The sequence below is a fragment of the Balaenoptera ricei genome, chromosome 13 (assembly GCF_028023285.1).
Source record: "Balaenoptera ricei isolate mBalRic1 chromosome 13, mBalRic1.hap2, whole genome shotgun sequence".
Classification (NCBI taxonomy): domain Eukaryota; kingdom Metazoa; phylum Chordata; class Mammalia; order Artiodactyla; family Balaenopteridae; genus Balaenoptera; species Balaenoptera ricei.
In genome coordinates, this window is record NC_082651.1 from 80,084,881 (window position 1) to 80,095,087 (window position 10,207).

At 52.9% G+C, this 10,207-nt stretch overlaps 1 protein-coding gene and 1 non-coding gene across 5 annotated transcripts in view; one reads left to right on the top strand and one right to left on the bottom strand.

Moving 5' to 3' along the window:
* Positions 1 to 9,923, bottom strand: part of TOGARAM2 (TOG array regulator of axonemal microtubules 2) — a 53,341-nt gene extending 43,418 nt beyond the window's left edge. For 2 of the 4 annotated variants that reach the window (XM_059943660.1, XM_059943659.1), the window contains exon 1: positions 9,573 to 9,923. The gene's annotated coding sequence lies outside the window, so the exon portion shown is untranslated. The remainder of the gene's footprint in view (positions 1 to 9,572) is intronic. The other 2 variants (XM_059943657.1, XM_059943658.1) reach the window with 2 other exon arrangements.
* Positions 3,990 to 4,062, top strand: TRNAA-UGC (transfer RNA alanine (anticodon UGC)). The gene has a single exon. It is a non-coding gene; the product is annotated as a tRNA-Ala (tRNA).
* Positions 9,924 to 10,207: the final 284 nt, after the last annotated feature.

The window sequence follows — 10,207 nt, forward strand, 5'->3', positions numbered from 1 at the left end:
GAGTGACTCTGATGTTCAAACAGGATTGAGGACCACTGGGCTGTAGTTCAGATTCTCTTTATATTAAGATGCCAGCCCTGTTTCTGACCTCAGGCTGCCAAAGTGGATGTTGCTGCTCCGTCTCCCCAGAGTGATCCCGTCTAGGAGGCTAAAGAGCCGATCTGGAGCTCCTCAGAGTACAGATACGTAAGGTTCAGCGGCACCTTCTGAGCAAGCCTGCCCTCCACCCGACTCCCCACAGACTCTCTGGCGGACCAAGACGGCCCAGGTTCCTCCGTTCCCTGAGGGACACCAGCAGTACAGAAGGGAAACCTGGGTCCGCTCCATAGCTCACCCAGGCAACCCCGTCGGCAGAGCCCCTTTTAGGCCTGCCCGCCACTTGCATCCACACCTTTGACCCCTCGGGCCCTCAGGGTCTACATGCAGGGCCTCCTCAGTGCCTGCCCACGGGGAGGTGCCCACAGCTGCGTACGGACAACCATGTCTTATGTGAGAGCAGTGGGTGCCACCTCCCCAGGACCTGGTGGGAACTTAAAGATCTATGTCCAAACTATAAAAACCAGGATCAGAAATTCCATTCCAAATGTGGACAAAGCTTTCGGGTTTGGCATGGACAGTACTTAGTGCTGACCCCTGAGACACAATTCACTGAACCCTCATTTGACCTGGCACTGTCCTGGGCACCAAGGAGTGTGTCCCCTGTTGGAAGAGCCAGCCCCTGACCTAAAGGGCTAACAACCAGGGGGTTCTGGGGACCAGGGTTCCGTCCTCACCCCAGAAGTTCTGGATCGCTCAAGATGGCTGGCTCCTCCACCCTCGGCCTTGGTGTCCGCACTCAGGGAGAGGGGTGGCCCGAGGTAACTGACCATTGTCTACTCCTTCCACTAAAGCAATGGCTAAAGAGGTTCCATGGTGACCAACACCACAGGAATGAAGAAAGGCGACAGAAGGGACTCAGGTTTCAGGTGGAAAGGAAACAAACATGGACTGTCCCAGGAAATAATGTCGGCCCCAAAGACAAAATCCCCACCGCCCTGTGCCTTGCACAGCCCGCAGGGAGCCAGTGCCCCACTCCGGGTCCACCTTGCTCCCAAGGGAGCTGGGCAGAGTCTGGTCCTCACATGAACAGCCCTCGGCAGGAGGCCAGCATCTGAGTAGGGAGGAGAGATCAGAGCAGGGGGACTGGGGAGGGGGTCGGCTCCCAATCCTGGGGTGTGGGTTCCAGTAAGTCAGAGAGCGCATCTGCTCAGATGTGTTTGGTGGGAACAATAGTGCCGTGTCCAGGCAAGGAGAGAGAGAGAGGAAGGCAAGATGGCCGAGTTACCATACCTAGTGTTTGAATCCGAAATATGTGCCCCACTGAAATACTCTCTGAAGAGGGGCCCCAGGTGTAGGCAGCCGTCCCACCCCACAGACCTGCCCCAGCCTGCCCCTGAATGCCCACCTCGGGACACCTGGAACTCTGCTTTGAGGTTGACACAGCTAGGTTGGAACACTGCCCTGCCCCTCATTTTTTTTTTAATATTTATTTATTTATTTATCTGGTTGCACTGGGTCTTAGTTGTGGCAGGCGGGCTCCTTAGTTGTGGCACGTGTGCTCCTTAGTTGCGGCCGGCAGGCTCCTTAGTTGTGGCATGTGAACTCTTAGTTGCAGCATGCATGTGGGATCTAGTTCCCTGCATTGGGAGCACGGAGTCTTAACCACTGCGCCACCAGGGAAGTCCCCTGCCCTGCCCCTCTTGAATTAACTTGGGAAGGTTATTTAATTCCTCTGAGCTTTGGTTTCTTCATCTGAAAAAGCGTCCTAACAAAGGGCTTTGTTAGGATTAAATGAAGTCATGTACAAAAATAATTCAGTACCATTGCTGGTAGATAATCACGAATGTCGGGTCTGAGCTCTTCCTCCTCCTCCCCCACCCTACATGCACACACACGCGCACACATTCACACACACGTACAAACGTGCAAACCCACAGTACCTTTAAAGTTACCAGGGGCCAGCCCTCCAGTCCTACAAGACAGACCCAGGTGACCCAGCGCCCCTCACGAGGAGGAGACAGATGTGTCTATAGAGTTAAGAGGCTCAGGCTAGATGGGTCTCCAGCTGTCCTCACGGCGATTCTATACCACGCAGGGAACGCTCGCTGCAATGCCCAGAGAACACGGTCTGTGTTCTGCGGTGCTGTCTCACTAGGTACCTGGAGACCCTCCGTGGAAAAGCTGCATCCTCGCGGGCCGGGAAGGAAGCAGGATCAAGATGGGCAAGGAAGGGGGAAAGGCATTCCAGGCTGAGGAGGCTCTGAGCAAAGGCACAGAGGATCGAACAGGCCTGCGAGTTTAGGATTTGGCAGGAGGGCCCAAGTCTAGGCAGGCGGACCAGGGCCGGTACCTGCAGTGCTCTGTCAAGTCTGGGCTTGTTCTGCAGGCAAGGGGAGCTCTAACGATTTCGAGCAGAGGAATGACATCATCTGACCTGTGTTTTCGTGCAGACCCCTCAAGGGGACCCGGGACAGACTTTCCTAGAGAAGGAAGTTTTTGACAAAATTTTAGGACCGAAATAGAGACACTAGCCCAGCCTCTGGACTAAGCACAGAAAATACATGTGACTTAACCAAGATTTGACACTAGTTACTGCCAGAGTTTAGACTGGACAGAACACCCCTTCCTGTACCCCAGGTGTCTCCCTGAAAACAGTCACCCACCCACACCTCCATTCCTCACACACACCCGTTCCTCTCCCCACACAGGAGGTAGCCCACCCCATAGACCTCCAGGGAAAACTCTGGGTATTCTCAGGCGACCTATTGGACTTGACCTCCTGGGTTCAGTCTATCACTGAAAGTCTGAGATCCACTCACTCATTCAACCATATGTGAGGAACTAAGATACAAAGGTAAATGAGACTAAATTCCGACACCTGTGAGCTGTGTGACCACAGACATGTTACCAAACTTCTCTGAGCCCCAGTTTCTTTAATTGCAAAAATCAAGATATTGCCTACCCTACTTCAATAATATATTCAATAAAATACAAAAATCACTCAGTACTGAGTCTGGCCCCTAGCAAGCAATCAGTACCCTGTGGCGTTAGTGTTACTGCAATGAATGAAGCTCACAGCAGCTGCAGGTGGAGAACACGTTTGGGTGGACAGGGCAGGAGGTTGTGAAAGTAATCCTGGAGACAGAGGAGAAGAGTGTGATTTGGGGCAGAGATGGTTCAAACGAGGATGGGGGGCAGATCTGAGAATCAGGAGCCATGTCAACAGGACCGGGAGACCGATTAGGTAAGGAGAGCTGAGGGAGTCTAGCCTGCGTCCAGGGTTCTGGTGACGGGGCTGGAGGACAGGGTGCCATCTGCTGCCAAGGGGGTGAACACGGGAGGAGGTGCCAGTCTGGGAGAGCCCCTGAGTCCTGGTTTGGTCAGGTGGGTTCGTGGCTCCTCCAGGGCCCCCGAGTGAAGGCATCCAGAAAGCCGCTGGTCTGAGACTCAAGAGAGGGTGATCTGGGCTAGAGATACCGGCCAGGAAACCCCTGGTAATCAGACAGCGATTGAAGCCATGAGAGCAGATGTTGTCAGTGGGAATGAGACCGGCAGGAGTGCAACCATTTTGGAAACAGGACCAGGGAACAGCCTTGGGCAAAACAAGCCCTGCAAGCTAAAGAACAAAGGCCTAGTATACTACTGGCCACAAGACAAGAAGCTCAGCTATAAATTTCAACCTTATCTGTTCCTGTGCTTTCTTGCAGAGCATTCTCATGCATCCCTTTCCCCTCACAGAAGCACTCCCCCTGTTCCTGATAGCCACCGTGGAGCCACCTACGACTGATCAAAGCAGTCTATTTCAGAAATTATCAGTGATCATGAGACAGACCCTCCCTTTTGTTATCAAAGCAACTTGAGCTGGCACCTTTTTTCCGCCTTCTCCCTTGTGCACAAGCTATCCCTTTTAATGAAAAGTTTTGCTTGCCTAAGAGTCTTGCGGGGGGGATTCCCTGGTGGTCCAGTGGTTAGGACTCGGCGCTTGCACTGCCGGTGGCCCAGGTTCAATCCCTGGTCAGGGAACTAAGATCTCGCAAGCTGCACAGCATGGCCAAAAAAAAAAAAAAAAAAAAATGGAGTCTTGTGGAAGCAATATTCATTTCTATAGTATTGCCGTCTAAGAAAGGGTAATACCGGAAAGCGCCTGGTACCAGGAAGACCTGACCACAGGAAAGAAGAGCTAGAGCAGGACAGTCAGGGAGGCTGGGGAGTGGGTACCAGGAAAACCAAGAAAGCAGAGAGTGAGCAGAAGTGTCAACACAGCAAAGAGGTTGGGAGGGGTGAGGACTGAGAAAAGCCCATTGGATGTGGCCTTGAGGGAATCATCCAGGTTAGTGAGAGCAATTTCTGTGCATGGTGTACCTGGAGGTCACAGAAAGTTGCTGTTGAGGAGCATGTGGAAGGTCAAGAAGACAACGGGTATAGATCATTCTTTGGAGCTGCTGGATGGGGAAGAGAGGAGAGAGAGCTGGTGGCAGCTGGGAAGGAGTGAGGGGGGGTGAAGTTTGTGCTGTTTCCTTGTTTGTTTGTTCTCTGTCTTTTTTAAATATAGGAACTACTAGAGCATTTGCATAGGAGGAGGAAGAAGAGCCAGGAGACGAGAAGGGCTGCAGCTGTGGAAGGAAGCAGGGGAACTGATGGAGCAGGACCCCAGAGCTAACTGGACGGGAGGGAAGGGCACAGGCACGGGCCAGGGTTCACCGCGGGCAGGCGGGGGGCCGCCGAGGGGCAGCCGAGGGGAATCCAGAGGGAGCGGGCAGGAGGGCTTTGATACCATCCATGAAGTAGGAGGTAAGACCACCGAGCGTGAGAGCAGTGAAACTCTGGAATATGGTGTATTCTGACCCCAGAAAAAAAAATTCTGTTCCTTTTCCCACCCACACCCCAGTCGGAGGCGGTCCATCTTTGTTAGCCTGAGGCAGAGCCGATTTCCACAGTGACTCTCAACTTCCAGATAAGGACTCAGCCACCCCCGGAGCTGGTAGTCCCAGGAGCCTCCTCCACCCAGAACCAGGAGACTGATGCCCACACCCGCCAGACCCTCTGTGAGAGGCATCCAAGGGCACCCCTCCTCCCTGCCAGTGGCTCCAGCCGTGACTGGCACATGGGCCAGCAGGAAGGCAGTGCACAGATGAGACTCACCCTCACCGTAACTGCTCCGTTCCCGGGCCGCTTAACCAGCTCTGGAGCTACGCCCACTGGCCCCCCCTGCCATCATGGGATCAGGTGGGATCAATACTCCTGTAACCCTTCTGTCCTCCAGACAGTATCAGGTGTAGGTCAGCTAAGCAGGCCCATGGTAATTTAAAGAAATGCAGACGAAGGCTGAACACAGTACCTGGCACGTAGTAATAACTCTCAATAACTGCTTGTAGCATGAATGAATGAAGAAAGCAAAATTAAAGCACATCTTGACACACAGTGTTGTTGAGAAGAAACTAACTGAAGGAAACTAACATTTCTTATTTCCGTGCTGCTGTGTACCAGGAACTGGGCTATGTGGTGCTAAATATTATGCCACTTAAGTTTTGAATCAAGTAACAAGGCAGATATTATTGTCCTCATTTTCTAGATAAGAAGACTGAGGCTCAGAGAGGTTAAGTAACTAGATCAAGGCCGCAGAGCGACTGAGTGGAAACATCAGGGCTGATGCCCTCTGCTCTCGGAGGTACTGGAACACAGTACTCCAGAGCGGACACTTAGGAGTCGACAGACTTGGATTAAATTCCATCCCCCGCTAGCTGTGTGACTTCACACGGCTAAACTTCTCTGAGCACACAGCACATGACTAAACTTCCCCTGAGCCTCCATTTAACTGTAATGTAAGTAGCACTGTCTATCACACAAACTTATTGAGAGTATTCAATAAAATATGACAAGCACTTAATACTGTGTCTGGCCCCTAGCAAGGATTCGATAAACAGCGGCTATTAATAATATTGTTTGTTTAGTAACAATTTTACTGCATGTGTTCAGATGTTCAAGGAGAGGGAAATGTCCTTTTTGAAAGTCTCTGAGGTAAGAAGTTAAGAGGCCTGGCTAAGGCTGGGTGGCAAAGATGTCCTTCCGTTGCATGAGTTCCCTGGGGTGAGCAGGAGGCAGCAGGCACGCTGGGGCAGGACAGGCCTGCATCTCAGGGACCTCCCGGGACAGGGTAGATCTCATGGTCAAGAGCCCAAAGCAGTGCTTCTCAACCATTTTCATGCCCGGCACAGCTGAGGAGTGCGGTCTTCAGTTTGTAAAATCTCAGTGTGTGTTGTGGAGGGCTGGGTGGACTAGGGAGAGGAAGGGGACAGCTGCATAATGTCTGGGTCTGTGACATGTGGGACAGCCTCCCACATCCTCCCCAGGAATTCTGATATGAGAATTCACTGGTTTCAAAGATACGAGAAGCCTACGTATGAGAGGAAGTTTTATTTAAACTGTGTTTGAAAAATAACGAAGGTAGGAGAGAAGCAGAGCTGCCCTGTTTGATTGTTCAGGTTGGGCACTGCACAAGGGCATCACAATTAAGGGGACACCATTCACACTGCAGATTTGTACATTTATTATAGCTCTTGTCTGATGAATAAAAGTAAAATGTCTTAAGAGAGAGGCATCTTTTTCTAACTCACACAAAATCACCATATGAGCAAGCAGCGGCCCTAGTGACAATGGGTACGTAACATATCCATAAATCTACAAAACCCAAAATCTTCTGAGCCTTCCCCCACTCTTGTACATCATGTTGACGCAAATATAAATTAGAGATCAGAATCTGTGCTAGTAATTTAATGAAGTTTCACATTGTGGGAACAGGATGTGCCTTTACCTGCTTCTCCTGCCACTAAATTTCAAGGTGCAAGGGATCTCGGAGGTCAGCTAGCCTCCTGGCTGGTAAAAGAGGGGCTCATGAGAGGCTGCATGACAAACCCAGGAAGGTCAAGAGCCAGTGCCTACCAGGGCCCCACATCCCTGCAGGTATCATACTAGCCACCAGCTGGCAAGGCCCTGAACAGGGCTAGGAAGAAATCTTCCTTCTCCAAAAAAAAAACTTCCCTGTAAGAAGCTCAGAAGACTTCACAGCACCAGCTGTGTCCTTCTCCCAGGGGCCCCAGGAGAAGGCCAATGCTCCTTGACCAAGAGCTAGAATCTTACACTTGCCTCTTCAGGGCATATGCCAGGTTTTGCCTGAGAAATTGAAACGGCTTCTGTGGAAGGCTGTTGTTTTTTCTGTCCTTGTTTAATTGAAGGGAAATCCAAAGCCCAGGAAGGGATGTGAGTTGGGCCAAGAACAAGAGGTTTTGAAGCAGAGACAAAGTGGAAATCTCAGACCTCCAGACAGCTGCTCTGGAGCCCAGGTCTGCAGCTCAAAGATCAATGACAGAGAAATAATGTGGATGAGTGATTGGTCCCCCAAGAAGGAGAGTGGGAGGGTAGGGACAGAGGGGCAGGAGGACAGAGAGAAAAATGGAGGTCAGTAAACTGAGCAGAGTGAGGGGGCTAAGAAAGAGACCAGGGGAAAGGGGGCACCAAAAAGGAAGGAAAGTGGGGAGGAAGAAAGGCGAGGGTAGGTGCTCATTTCCTAATCATCACAGAAATGCAAATTAAAGTCAGAATGAGAGGCTACCACCAGTCTGTAGAGGTTGGCAAAAATTAAGATTATAGACTACCAAGTGTTGGTAAGATGCAGAGTACGTGTGGCTGGTGAGGTGTAAATGGGCTAACCACTTGGGAAAGACCCAATGCCCAGCAATTCTACCCCTAGGTATCTACCCTAGAGAAAATCTTGTATGTGTGAACTCAAGAAGAGGTAGGAGAACGTTCATAGCAGTTCTGTTGATATGGACAAAATGTGGAAATAATCCCAATGCCCAACAGGAAAATGGAGACATAAGTTATGGTGTATTCGTGCCATGGAATATTCCACGGCAATGGAAACGAACAAACCAGTGCTCTACTCAACACCACGGATGACTCCACAGCGTAATGTTTAGTGAAAGAAGCTTAAACACAGAGGGCCCCGCAGAGTGTGATTCTGTCTATAGAAAGTTCAAAGGAAGACAAAATTAAACAGAGCATTTAGAAACGCATACACGGGTGGGAAAGCCTTATCGAAAAGCAAGGAAAAATGAGGATGCGATTGGCCCTCGGGGGAGGGAGACAGCTGTGCTAAGGAAGGGGCCCACGATGGGGTTGGTTCTGGGATGCTGCCAGGGTGTCTATTTCTTGACCTGGTGGTGGTCGCTACACAGACATTCGCTCTTCTTTAAACTGTTTTTGAGTTTTATATAGTCTTCTTTTTTTTTTTTAAGATTGATTGATTGATTGATTGATTGCTATGTTGGGTCTTCGTTTCTGTGCTAGGGCTTTCTCCAGTTGCGGCAAGCAGGGGCCACTCTTCATCGCGGTGCGCAGGCCTCTCACTATCGCGGCCTCTCCTGTTGCGGAGCACAGGCTCCAGTCGTGCAGGCTCAGCAGTTGTGGCTCACGGACCCAGCCGCTCCGTGGCATGTGGGATCCTCCCAGACCAGGGCTCGAACCCGTGTCCCCTGCATTAGCAGGCAGATTCTCAACCACTGCGCCACCAGGAAAGGCCTATATAATCTTCTGTTTGCAAGAAGTTGAGCATCAAATAATCAATTTCCAAGTATGCATACTGGTGAACAGTCTGGTGCCTCTGAGGTGGCCCTGGGGGCAAAGGGAGACCTTCAGAGGTAGGACTCCCCGGAGCTCAGCTTGACGTCTCCCCATCCCTTGCTTCTGCCGCATCCTCTTTCTTCAAATCTGCTAGACCAAGGCTCCAGGGGCTGAAACAGAGCCAGTCCTGGGAAGCAGTCAGCCTGGGGTGGGAAAGGCTGCAGGCCCCATCCTGCCAGGACGTGGTGGAGAGCAGGGGGGCGCTTGCCGGGCTCAGGGCCAGCCCAATTACTTGCCCCTGCCCACCCATCTGGGCCTGGCACTCTGTGTGCTCCACTCCTCACACGCAGCCCCAAGGGAGGCATTATTTAACCCCCACTTCACAGGTGAGGACACAGGCTCAGGGAGGAAAGAGCTCAAGTCCACACAGCAGGGAAGAGGTGGAGCCAGAATTCAAACCCAGAGCAGAGCCCCTCCAAGGCCTGCTTTTCACACGAGTTCCCCGCCCCCCTCAGCCTTCCCCACGGCCCGCACGTCCACCCGTGTCCCCCACCAGGGAGCCTCGGCTGGGTGGGCACCTGAGCCATGTGGCATTTACCCCAAACGGAGAGCTCTGACAGAGGCCATGGCCGGGGAGCGGACAGCCCAGGACAGCCCCTCCTTCCGCGGCTCTCCGCTCAGAGAGCAGCAGTCCCACCACCCCTTCCAGAGCTGGCACAGCAAGGCCCAGAGAGGGAAAGGGGCCTCCTGGCAGCGACTCAGCCTCCATCATGGCTTGACGTCCCTGCCCTCACCGCACCTCGGTCCTCGCTCCAGACCAGCTCCTGGACACCCCTCCAAGGACTTCAGGCGTGCTGACTCACCTTCCCACCCCATCCACGCACCAACAGCCTTGTGGACGCATCACCTCTCACCTCTCCATCCAGCGGCCAAAGCCCTGTCACCGGAGGAATCCAGGTTCCATGGTCTCTCCACAGACGATGCTGCCTGTGGGTCCAGGGAAGCAAAGACAGGGCGGCCCCACTCCTGGCCTGCCCTGGCCCCGGCCCAGCCTCGCAGCCCTGGGCTGCAGGCCTCCTGTCTGGGCGGTTGCTGGGGGCGGCCACTGGCCCTGCTGCTGGCACGCTCCTGCTCACCGCCAGGCTATCCTTGAACAAACAAAGCTGCGTAGCAACCACCGCTCCCTGTGTGGGGGAGGGAGGGAGCCAGGAGACGTTTCCCCACGGCCTCGCTTCCTCCAGGGCTCACCCAGGGCTGGGCCCTCCCAAGTGGCCAGCCTGTCCTGTGGGCTGCCAGAGAGAGAGAACGCCTGGCAAACAAAGCCAGGGCCAGCGCAGCAGGCTTGGGCAGGGATGCCACTGGCACGTAACCCCTGGTTTTGCTGCAGTTGGCCTCTGGGTCCGATTCTGGTTCAGCTCTCAAGCTACTTCTAGAGGCTGAAGGGCAGGTAGTATAAACATCCAGGCCTTGGCAGCAGGCAGAGCTGGGTTTGAGTCCTGATCCTGCATCTTCCAGCTGTGTGACCTCTGGCCAGTACGTAACCTTCCTT